Here is an 11,897-nt window from a genome sequence, read left to right on the forward strand (position 1 = left end):
TTGAGGCATAAATGCCACCCATGCACTTCGACCCTAGGCCCATTGTGCACCCCTGACCTATGACTTAGAAAAGTCCTATCTCCGACACAAACCTTAAAATATTTTTGGGCGGCATATTAAAGAAGTCGTTAGTTTCTAATTGATGCATCCCAAGATGCTCTAGCCTTTGAGCCGCATAAGAGAGGGGGTTTCCTTTTTCTAAGGCTTTTGGGAAATCATTTACGTATTTTGTAAATAGGACAGGTGCCGGTGTACTACCTTGTGGTACACCCTTCAGTATTGGTTTTTCAGTAGATTTTGCGTTTCCTAGTTCAACATATTGGGCGCGATTTGATAGATATGATTCGAACCACGTGAGTGTTGGTGTAGAGCATCCTACACTCTTAAAAACGTTGGGTTTTTTTTTACCCAACTTGAGTTGTTTTTTTACCCATTATTGGGTCAGTATTTAACCAAACAAAATATTGGGTTGTTTGAGTTTTCACCCAAAAAGGGTTATTTTCATTACGCTATTTTGGGTTAAATTTATAAGTTACCCAAATATGGATTGAACATAATTAGCCCAAAATATGATTAATATATGCCTAAATTTTGGGTTATAATTTCACAATTAATTGGGTTGTTTATTTTACCCATTGTTGGGTCAGTATTTAACCCAAAATGGGTTATTTTAATAACGATATTTTGCGTTAAATTTATAAGTTTCCCAAAGTATGGTTAAAATATGACTCAATTTTGGGTTATAAATTAACAATTAATTTGGTTGTATAAAATTATGTCTTGAAATTATAAGCCTTCCAATTTTATTCTTTGTACCTGCATGTCCTGTTAAGATTTTTTTCTATGGGGATATAAAGATGCCTATAAATTGAGCACTCATTCAATTTTGTTTCCACAAAAACATCAATTTATTAATTTAATATCGTAATAAAAAGAATATCGTAAGGCCTTGGCAATTTCCAATAAATTTAAACATGGGAGCTCATTACGTTCTTCCGCTGAAATATCAACACAAGATAAAAAATAAATTTTAAATATTGGAAAATTTAATTTATAAATAGTAAATAAAATTAAAAATATTCTATACCTTTTGTTTCAAAAATTAAGACTCCTTTCAAGCATTCATGGAAACGACGCAAGAATAGCGCAATTTTTTTAATTTACAGTCTTCCAAAGACTACAAGTTCGATGGACACATTTCCCATGCTCCTATCGTCTTTGGCGCGTGGGAACTTTAAATTCGATAGTATGACCCAATTTTGGGTTGCTATTACATTATCTTAAGAACAACCTAATTTTGTTTAACCCAAATTTTGCGTTTCAAGATTTTCAACTATATTTGGGTTATTTTTGACTCAAAAAGTTGTTAAAAATGAAATAACCAAAATCATTTAACCCAACGTTTTTAAGAGTGTATTGCTGCCAATTTCGATAGTAGGATTTTGTGGTTCACATTGTCGAAAGCCTTTGATAAATCAATTAGTAGTATTCCTGTAACCAAACCCTTGTTCGTTTTGCCGATAATTTGTTCTATTAAATTTATGGTTAGGAGAACAGTAGAATGACCTTTCCTAAAACCGGCTTGCTTTAGATAAATAGTCTCGTTTTCTTCTAGAAAGTAAACTAGTTGCTTGTTTCCGATGGTTTCTATAGCCTTTGAGATAATCGATAGGACTGAGATTTGTCTGTAGTTGTTCGGGTCTTTATCGTTCCCTTTTTTGAAAATCGGGTTGACCTTAGCAACCTTTCAGTTGTCCGGGAAGGTGGAGGAGTTTATCGATTTGTTTATCATGTGTGGTAGTAGAAGTGCAATTTCATTTAGTAGGAGCTTTAGTATACATGTCGGGATTCCATCTTGGCCCACGGCCTTTGTAGAGCGTAGATTTTTGATGGAATGTATTGTTTCTTTTACTGTAACATTTTTGAGGGTGAACTGTTTCTCAAGGATCAGCTCTCCTGAGATGCCAGTTCCAAGCGGGGTATGAGGTATTAGATGATTTGGAGGGCCAGAATGGGAAGCGAAGTGTGCACTAAAACAATGAACGACATCTTGAGGATTTGTGAGTAAGTTTCCAATTATTTCCAGGATAATATTTTTTTGCTTTATAGGTTTGTTATGAAGATTTTTATTTATGAGATTCTAGGTCTCGGACAAGTTTTTGCATTTGTGAAGATTGCTTTGCCCTCCGGCATTCCTTCACAACTAGGTTACGATACATTTGGAATTGCTGCTTATGGTAATCAGCATTTGGCCCTAGTCGTTTTCTTGAGTGAATGTTACGCAAGGAGATGATAGTTTTTATATTTTCATCAAGCCACTTAGGGAGATTTGTGTGAACTCTTTTTTTAGGACCATAAGGGCATGAGAATCAAGTGCTGTTTTGATTAGTTGAGTTAGTATTTGGGCAGGAATATTGACATCATAGGTCAGATGACTTCTGTAGTCAGTAATGAGGCCTGCCTCAATAATGTCTCGAGCAATATCAGCGGTGAAGAATTCTTTTTTGAACTTGTGATATAGTGATGACAAAATGGGTTTGCGAGAATGGGCACTTTCTTTTATAACAGCAAGTTATTAAGTTGTGATCTGAGAAGGGGCAGTCTTCAAATGTTATGTTCGTTCTAAGAGCTAGATGGGTAGTATAGATATGGTCAATTAGAGTGCTAGAGCCATTTGCAATCCGAGTTGGGTCTTTTATCATTTGGATCAGCGCTGAAGTTATATTTTTAGGAGTTTTGTTTTTTTAGATAGTGGACGTGCAAGTAGGTCACAGTTGAAGTCCACTAGTAGTAGAAGTTCATAGTTACTTTGAAATAGATCATCAAGGATTAACTGGAGTTCTGTAATCGTGGTTTCTTCACTACTGGGGCTTCTGTAGTAGCATCCAATGTAGAGTCTAATGGGAGTTTTTCAGTAATGCTTTAATCCAGATAGAATTATTGTCAATGGTGATATGATTGGTTACCGGAATTGATTGACGGTAGTAGATCAGCACCCCACCACCACCAGAGGTGATTGTATTTGTGCGATCCTTACGGTAGAAACGGTAGTCATTTATGTGTATTACGGAGTCAGGGATTGATTGATCAAGAAAAGTTTCCGTTATGCATAGAATTTCCACACTCAGTGCTGATTTCAATAGTTGCACATCTACATGTAGGAGGTGCGGTAGGAGCCTTTTGTGGATAAGTAATTAGGCTTGACATTCGATTTCACAGGTGCCGTTTCTAGAGCAGCTGCTGGTATATTTTGCCAAGGAAGTTTACTTATTTACAAATTCAACTTTTCATTTACTTTTATTTATGTATAATTTCATTTAAATTAGGTCATGCACTCTCAAAGACTTCGAAAAAAACTACTGGAACCATGGGTGACCATTCACAGTGATGGAACTATCCTTCCGGGACATTGTACTTGTATGGCCGGTTTAGATGAGTGTTGCACACACATTGCTGCTCAACGTTTTAATATTGAGTATGAAGTTAGGTTTAGAGAATCTTTCACTGTTACTGGAAAGAAAGCCTACTGGATAGTCAGGCCTATCTCTTCCATTGGGCTAGGTAGGGCTAAGCCCTAGGGCGTCGAGTTCCGGTAGGGCGCCGTCTTGTCCTTAATAATTTAATTTTAATGACCCGGGCATTTGAAAAAGAGTGCCTGATGTTTTAAGCCCAGGGGCGCCTGAAAGGTAATGGTGGCCCTGTGGATAGTTCCAGTTACAAAGCAGGCAACATATTCACCTGTTTGCGAAATGGATTAACTTCTGCGAAGGCGAAGAAGAAAGCATTGGACCATATTGTGGAAGCAGGTAATTATTCACTCGAAGATCTATTTGGTCCGAGTTTCGCGTTTTTGTCCGCTCGAAGACCTATCGGTACGAGCTATTAGTAAGTTTTTAAATTTCTTCAAACTTGTTTAGGGTTTAGCTTTATTCTCCCTTTTATCATCCTTTACAATGCAGTCCATAGGTGGTTCCTTTTAACTTAACATTACGTGGAAGCAGGTACCCTATCTAAACCTAGTACTTTAGTTCGGAAGCCAATAAAGGAAGTTCCTGACTTCAACAAAGAAGAAATGGATGATTTTGGGAATTAATGAAAAATCTCCAAACTCCACAATATTTAGGGTTCTCCCGCAGTTTTATCAAAAATATTTTCCAAATTGTACCAATTCCAACACATATCCACCAGTTTTAACTGACCTTTATGACGAATCACTAACAAAGTTATAATTTGGGAAACTTTTAGTTCGCTCAGATTTGCTGAATATATATTTCTCCCAAGAGCAGGCTAATATAGTTGAAAGCGAAACAAAACTACAGTCTTAATCAAAAAGTTGGCATAGGTTTAGGGCTGGCCGAATTACGGCATCTAATATGAGAAAAGCGTGTCACAGTACTGATCCATCAATGCCTTCGATTTCACTTATTCAAAACATTTGTTACCCTGGGTCCAAACATTTTGATAATGAGGCTACAAGGTGGGGAATAAAGCAGGAAAATACCATGAAAGAAGCGTATTTGAAAATAATGATAAAAAATCATAACAATTTTATATTGGAAGAATCGGGTTAAATCTGAAACACGCTTTATCCCCACCTTGGGGATTCACAAAGATTGGCTAGTCGAATGTCAGTGTTGTGGGAGAGGGCTATTGGAGATAAAGGCCCCTTATTCATTGAGGTTCAAATCCGTTGCGGAGGTATGCCCAAAGTTCTGCCTCGAAAAGTAACCCAGTGGTCTTAAGTTGAAGCGACATCATGATTATTTTTACCAGATTCAGATACAAATGTTTTTATCCGAAAGGCCCTATACAGATTACTGTGTTTGGACCACAGTCGATATTTATATTATAATAGGTGGGGTGGCGGAGTGGTTAGCACTTTTGTCTCGCAGCAAGAGGAGCCGGGTTCGATCCCAGCTTGTGGCACTGGGTGAAAGCTCGGAACAACTCCTTCTGCGTAGAGTTTGCAAGTTCTCTCCCCACTGGTTTAAGGGGTTTTCCCCCGAGATCTTCGGTTTCCCCTTCCATAAAAACTTGTTGAGGTTACCGGTAATAGTTAATGTAGGGAGCTGTTGGCCCGTACGCGTGGCATGCAGGGCTTGCCACCACCCTCCTACGCATTGTAATCCGGCCACCAGAATTAATGGCTTCAAAAGTCGCTTGATGACTTAGGCCTAAGGTGGTGCCGTGGGTATTAGCCTAGCTGATTATAATTTTGATTATAATTGAACGTAGAAAACAGGATAAAACCTTTCGGGAGAATGCTACTCTTAAAACCACCACACTTTTTAGAACAGCATTAGTGCCTGAACTTCTCAGTCAATATTTTACAGCGGAAGTAGTTCAGGAAAAGAAAAGGACCAAGCTCGACTCAAGTGAAATTTCAAGTCTTCATTTTCCGTAGTCCCAGTTACTAAAGTATCGCCTCCCCCCCCCCTCCGAAGGTTATTTTTCTCTATAAGTTTTTTTTTTAGTTTCTAGCTTAATGTAACCAAAGATAATCTAGACTACGTACCCTAGATTGGAAATGCGGCGAGATTCCTACGGGCTCCAGTCTAACCACGTGATTCCCTAGTTGCGGGGGCAATGTAATAGCGGGGGGGGGGGGGGGGTTGGAAATTGAATGCATTATGAATGTGAAATCTACGGTTTGATTGGAAATTGAATGCATTATGAATGTGAAATATACCGTTTGGTTGGAAATTGAATGTAATATGAATGTGAAATCTACGGTTTGATTGAAAATTTGAATGCATTATGAATGTGAAATCTACGGTTTGATTGAAAATTGAATGCATTATGAATGTGAAATCTACGGTTTGATTGAAAATTGAATGCATTATGAATGTGAAATCTACGGTTTGATTGGAAATTGAATGCATTATGAATGTGAAATATACCGTTTGGTTGGAAATTGAATGCATTATGAATGTGAAATATACCGTTTGGTTGGAAATTGAATGCATTATGAATGTGAAATATACCGTTTGGTAGGAAATTGAATGTATTATGAATGTGAAATCTACGGTTTGATTGAAAATTGAATGGATTATGAATGTGAAATATACCGTTTGGTTGGAAATTGAATGAATTATGAATGTGAAATATACCGTTTGGTTGGAAATTGAATGCATTATGAATGTGAAATATACCGTTTGGTTGGAAATTGAATGCATTATGAATGTGAAATCTACGGTTTGATTGGAAATTGAATGCATTATGAATGTGAAATCTACGGTTTGATTGGAAATTGAATGCATTATGAATGTGAAATATACCGTTTGGTTGGAAATTGAATGTATTATGAATGTGAAATCTACGGTTTGATTGAAAATTGAATGCATTATGAATGTGAAATCTACGGTTTGATTGAAAATTGAATGCATTATGAATGTGAAATTACGGTTTGATTGGAAATTGAATGGATTATGAATGTGAAATATACCGTTTGGTTGGAAATTGAATGCATTATGAATGTGAAATATACCGTTTGGTTGGAAATTGAATGCATTATGAATGTGAAATATACCGTTTGGTTGGAAATTGAATGCATTATGAATGTGAAATCTACGGTTTGATTGGAAATTGAATGCATTATGAATGTGAAATCTACGGTTTGATTGGAAATTAAATGCATTATGAATGTGAAATATACCGTTTGGTTGGAAATTGAATGTATTATGAATGTGAAATCTACGGTTTGATTGAAAATTGAATGCATTATGAATGTGAAATCTACGGTTTGATTGAAAATTGAATGCATTATGAATGTGAAATCTACGGTTTGATTGGAAATTGAATGCATTATGAATGTGAAATATACCGTTTGGTTGGAAATTGAATGCATTATGAATGTTAAATATACCGTTTCGTTGGAAATTGAATGCATTATGAATGTGAAATATACCGTTTGGTTGGGAATTGAATGTATTATGAATGTGAAATCTACGGTTTGATTGAAAATTGAATGCATTATGAATGTGAAATATACCGTTTGGTTGGAAATTGAATGCATTATGAATGTGAAATATACCGTTTGGTTGGAAATTGAATGCATTATGAATGTGAAATCTACGGTTTGATTGGAAATTGAATGCATTATGAATGTGAAATCTACGGTTTGATTGGAAATTGAATGCATTATGAATGTGAAATATACCGTTTGGTTGGAAATTGAATGTATTATGAATGTGAAATCTACGGTTTGATTGAAAATTGAATGCATTATGAATGTGAAATCTACGGTTTGATTGAAAATTGAATGCATTATGAATGTGAAATCTACGGTTTGATTGGAAATTGAATGCATTATGAATGTGAAATATACCGTTTGGTTGGAAATTGAATGCATTATGAATGTGAAATATACCGTTTGGTTGTAAATTGAATGCATTATGAATGTGAAATATACTGTTTGGTTGGAAATTGAATGTATTATGAATGTGAAATCTACGGTTTGATTGAAAATTGAATGGATTATGAATGTGAAATATACCGTTTGATTGGAAATTGAATGTATTATGAATGTAAAATCTACGGTTTGTTTGTAAATTGAATGCATTATGAATGTGAAATCTGCGGTTTGTTTGTAAATTGAATGCATTATGAATGTGAAATATACCGTTTGATTGGAAATTGAATGTATTATGAATGTAAAATCTACGGTTTGTTTGTAAATTGAATGCATTATGAATGTGAAATCTGCGGTTTGTTTGTAAATTGAATGCATTATGAATGTGAAATCTACGGTTTGTTTGTAATCTGAATGTATTTTGAATATGAAATCTACGGTTTGATTGGATATTGAATGCATTATAAATGTGAAATTTACGGTCGGATTGGAATTGTTGTGATATACAAATAGGAAATGAAATGTTTCTATACATTTCATTTTGCAGGTTGATTGCAAAATGTTGGTTTGAGAATTGTAAAATTTACGTTTTGACTACATTATATTTTACCGGTGAATGTAAAATTGGGTATACCACAAATGTAATATTAAACATCTTAACCGTTATTTTTACTGCAAGTTCCATGTTAAATGAACAATCATGTCACCGTTAAATAAATTTTTAAACTGCTGTTAGTTTCACACTCTTTACATAGTAATATATATCATTGTTACCGTATTATTTACTATTATACAGCCAAGAATGTATTTATTTATATTAAGGAAGATTGATTATGTTGCGACAATCGCCGGGCACGTTGAACGCCTTTCCCCCGTCTCGCGCGGGGGGGAAGACAAACCGTCACCGTCGTTTGATTTCCATCTCGTTAGGTGACGTAAATTTTAAGCAGCCAATGAAATACCGGGACTATTCGTTTTATTTTAAGCGGAGGAGCGTACTGGGGGGACCAACGGGTGGATTGAGAGAAAGGCTTAAAACCGTCTTGACATAGACATTCTCCCTAGAGAACACATTTAAAAATATCGATATTTAATTGTATACACAAGTTGGTTTTAAAATTTTAATAAATAAATGCGTAAAATTTCGTACTAAAATTTTCAATATGGCTTAACTTTCAAATATGGATACTAAATAAGTAGAATACACTTTGGCATAAGCAGGTAGGGGGACTCTAGGAACATCGCAGGAAATTCACAAAATCACGACCTCCAATCACTACGAAGTTGTGCGCCAATGGCGGTCAATAGTGACCGGAATTGCAATGGCTGCGGTAACGTTTTTACGCGCACGAAAGTCTGTGTCTCGGACCTTAAATTATTTCACAGATGACTTACGTTGACCCATCGTCTAAATTAACAGTTGAAGGGAAATTTTGGCTCAAACAATTAAAGCGAAAAAGGACCGACTAATTTTTCGAAAGTCGACCGCGTGTTTTGTTGGTAATTTTTTCTTGATATGATTCTATCCCTTTCTGATACGAAAACATCCGGGTAGTTCACAGTGCCCTACTCAGTTCATAAGAATAGTTTTTTAAGCACCGTAAGCAGCTATTATACTAGATAAGCTTTACTTCCAAAACGTATACGAGGAACTTGTAAGAGTGTAGTTTAGATGGTACAGAACAAAGCTCGGAAACACTCCTTCCTGGCGGCTAGAGACGTTTTCCCTCGAGCTTTTCGGCTTTCCGTTTCCATAAAAACTTGCTGATATTAAAGGTAATAGCGGCCTTCACCCTCACCCTCCTACGCTATTTAACCCGGCCCCCGGGAATTGGCTTCAAAGTCACAAGTTGACTTACCCCGGTGTGGTTTCTTGGTAATTAGCAAATTAAGCTACGTCTACACTTCTACTCTCGTCCCGTTACCGTTGTCGAAAGGTTGGTTAACTTGTCTTTTCGACATTTCCAGAAACTTTGTTCATTAATTTGGTAAATTAATTGCATTTTTGCGGTATTAACTTGCGTATAAAAAGTAAAGTAACGTACCTTCTTTATTCGACGCTTAGATCCATCGGTATATACCCTCGGCCTCCTTATGGTGAGATCGACTGGGACGTGAGAATACGGGCGTTCGTGAAATAGCGAGGAGAAAAACGAAGGGTCGGTTTTGATTACAGGATGTAAACATCAGCGCTGAAGAGAGTACTTCGTCTTAAAGCAGAGGCAAAATTGAGATAGAGTGCACTGTTGTGTCGTCACGTTCCGAGAATACGCGTAGGCAAATATTTAAATTGAACAATTTTCGGCCATGGTCAGTATCGGCACGTAGGAAATTATCCCGTGTCGTTCGAGAGGTGTCGCTTTCTTCCTAATTGAAACAAAGAGGCCCAGACGAGCGCACTTTTTTAACGCGCGGTAGAAATAAGAACAACATTCCGAACTGATTGTTGCAATTACTGGCGTCAGTCTTAATAGAACGCCAAAGGCCGGTGCTCAGCGCGGCCCAGCCGCATCAAACAAACGGATTACCCGTTGTCATCTTTGACATCTCTGGAAACCCAAATAAGGGAACGATTTTACGTCTTCAGCCGCGTCTCGGAATCGAAAGTAATTGCTCGGAATAAAAGCCAATGAATTGATGTACGGCTTTAATAGTTATAAATTATAATTTAAAATTTAAATCTCTGTTATTCGTCGACCGCCTCGCTGTCGTAAAGTCGGGCCTACGCAATAAGTCCGTCAAAAGTATATAATACTGATAAATAATGATAAAAGTATCCGTCTAGACCAAAAATGAAACCTGAGAATGGGTGCTGAAGTATAAACCGTATCACGGCTGTAATTTACCGCTTAACGATGTCAAATGTAAAATAACGTAACTTATGAAAACCTTCTTATATGATGAAATTATTTACGAAACTCACCTTAAACTATTTTTGTTTCTGTAACATCAGAAGGAGCCTCCGTAGATACATATTTCAAAGGGAATCTATCGAATGGCGCAGCCAAATATTCGGAGTGCCTCGTAGGGGTTAAAATCACCACTACACCCCCAAATATATAAAAAAAAGAAACTCCTTACAGCGAGACCAATATACGGAGTTGGATACTTCTCTCAATTGTTTCATCTTATATACTTCAGATAATACTTCTTTATTTTCTTTCTCTCCAAATTTCAAGTAGTATTTATAATCGTGACTTCCCTCTAAGAATTATATTATGCACAACTGGTCCGTTAATAGGCCAAATAAAGAGTTATTTATTTACAATTTTTCAATTGTGAATGACTTTTGCGTTTAAATAAGAGCAGATGTTTATAAAAATATCTATCATGTCATTATGTGAAACTGCGGCTAGACATTTTACTTCGTCTTATTAAACATTTTTTCCTCGTATAATAGTTTTATCGATTTTATAACCACAGCACATAGTCATCATAGGGAGCATGAGTACTATACACATCCGGTAATGTCAAGAACACTATAATTTCAACGAAATATTTAAACATAATATCGGTTACTATTATCAGAAGTATGAAAAAATTCAATATAAATTATTCAACTTCCTACACTGCTAATGTAATTAATTTGAAACATACCATACGGCTGATTTTTCAAAATATTTTTCAGTTATTTTATCAGAAAAATATTATCTATTTAAATTAGGAAATAATAGGTTAAGCAAGCCGTTAACTTACGATTGCCCATTAGGACAGCTCTGAATTAATAGGTTATTTTCACATCGGTTGTTTTATTGTTTAAAATAAACAATAAAAGAAAAATTTATAAAAGATCTAGTTTTCTTATTAATCCTAAGTAATCGATGAAGTATCAATGTTAATCTCAATAAGAATGTATGGTGAAACTGCTGTGTCGAAACGAACTTGGGGAATTTAGATTAAAGTGTCATCCTTAGTGGATCTATCTGGCTAGCGAGATATTAAAAAGCTTTGTGGATCTTCCTAAATTCTTCCGATAGGTGAGCGAGACCCTTGTAGATGTGATTGTGACCTGCTGAAGTTCTGATACGAAATGGAAAGTGTTCGCGATTACGACAAACAAATCCTTTATATAGCCGCCTCAGCCCTTCGAAAATGTACAGTCTTGCATCTCGCCTTCCTCCGACTCTCCACCATCTCGTCCAGCCAGTGAAAATGAACAGCATGGTAAAATTATAATTTTTTTTTCTATTTATATTTTATTAGCTCTAATGTCTAACGCTTTAGTATCATAGATTCATATAACCATATGTAACATAATTACTCATAAGTATGCCACTGTACCTTTATTCCATTCAAAAATCTAACGGTTTGTTTTATCACGAACCAGTAAAAAGGTGGACTATGTTAGATTTTAACCTTTTTTCTCATCCTTGTAATTTTGGGAGTCACACTATTGGCTACTAACATATTTATTTAAGCCAATGGAAAACCTCTAAATTGAGAAGGAAATTTTTTGCGTCGGAATTTTACTCAGCCCAATGTAGCTTTATTGAAATTTATAAACTCGCTCGGTTTGTGCGGATGAAGTTAAATAATGAGTAATTTA

General features: G+C 36.0%; 1 protein-coding gene across 6 annotated transcripts in view; it reads right to left on the reverse strand.

Moving 5' to 3' along the window:
• LOC149945260 (uncharacterized) overlaps window positions 1–9,466 on the reverse strand; it is a 148,699-nt gene extending 139,233 nt beyond the window's left edge. For all 6 annotated transcript variants that reach the window (XR_016480790.1, XM_090174403.1, XM_090174401.1 and 3 more), the window contains exon 1: window positions 9,397–9,466. The gene's annotated coding sequence lies outside the window, so the exon portion shown is untranslated. The remainder of the gene's footprint in view (window positions 1–9,396) is intronic.
• Between the last annotated feature and the right edge of the window lie 2,431 nt (window positions 9,467–11,897).

Source organism: Leiobunum rupestre, chromosome 5 (assembly GCF_980474605.1).
Source record: "Leiobunum rupestre chromosome 5, qqLeiRupe1.1.hap1, whole genome shotgun sequence".
NCBI lineage: Eukaryota > Metazoa > Arthropoda > Arachnida > Opiliones > Sclerosomatidae > Leiobunum > Leiobunum rupestre.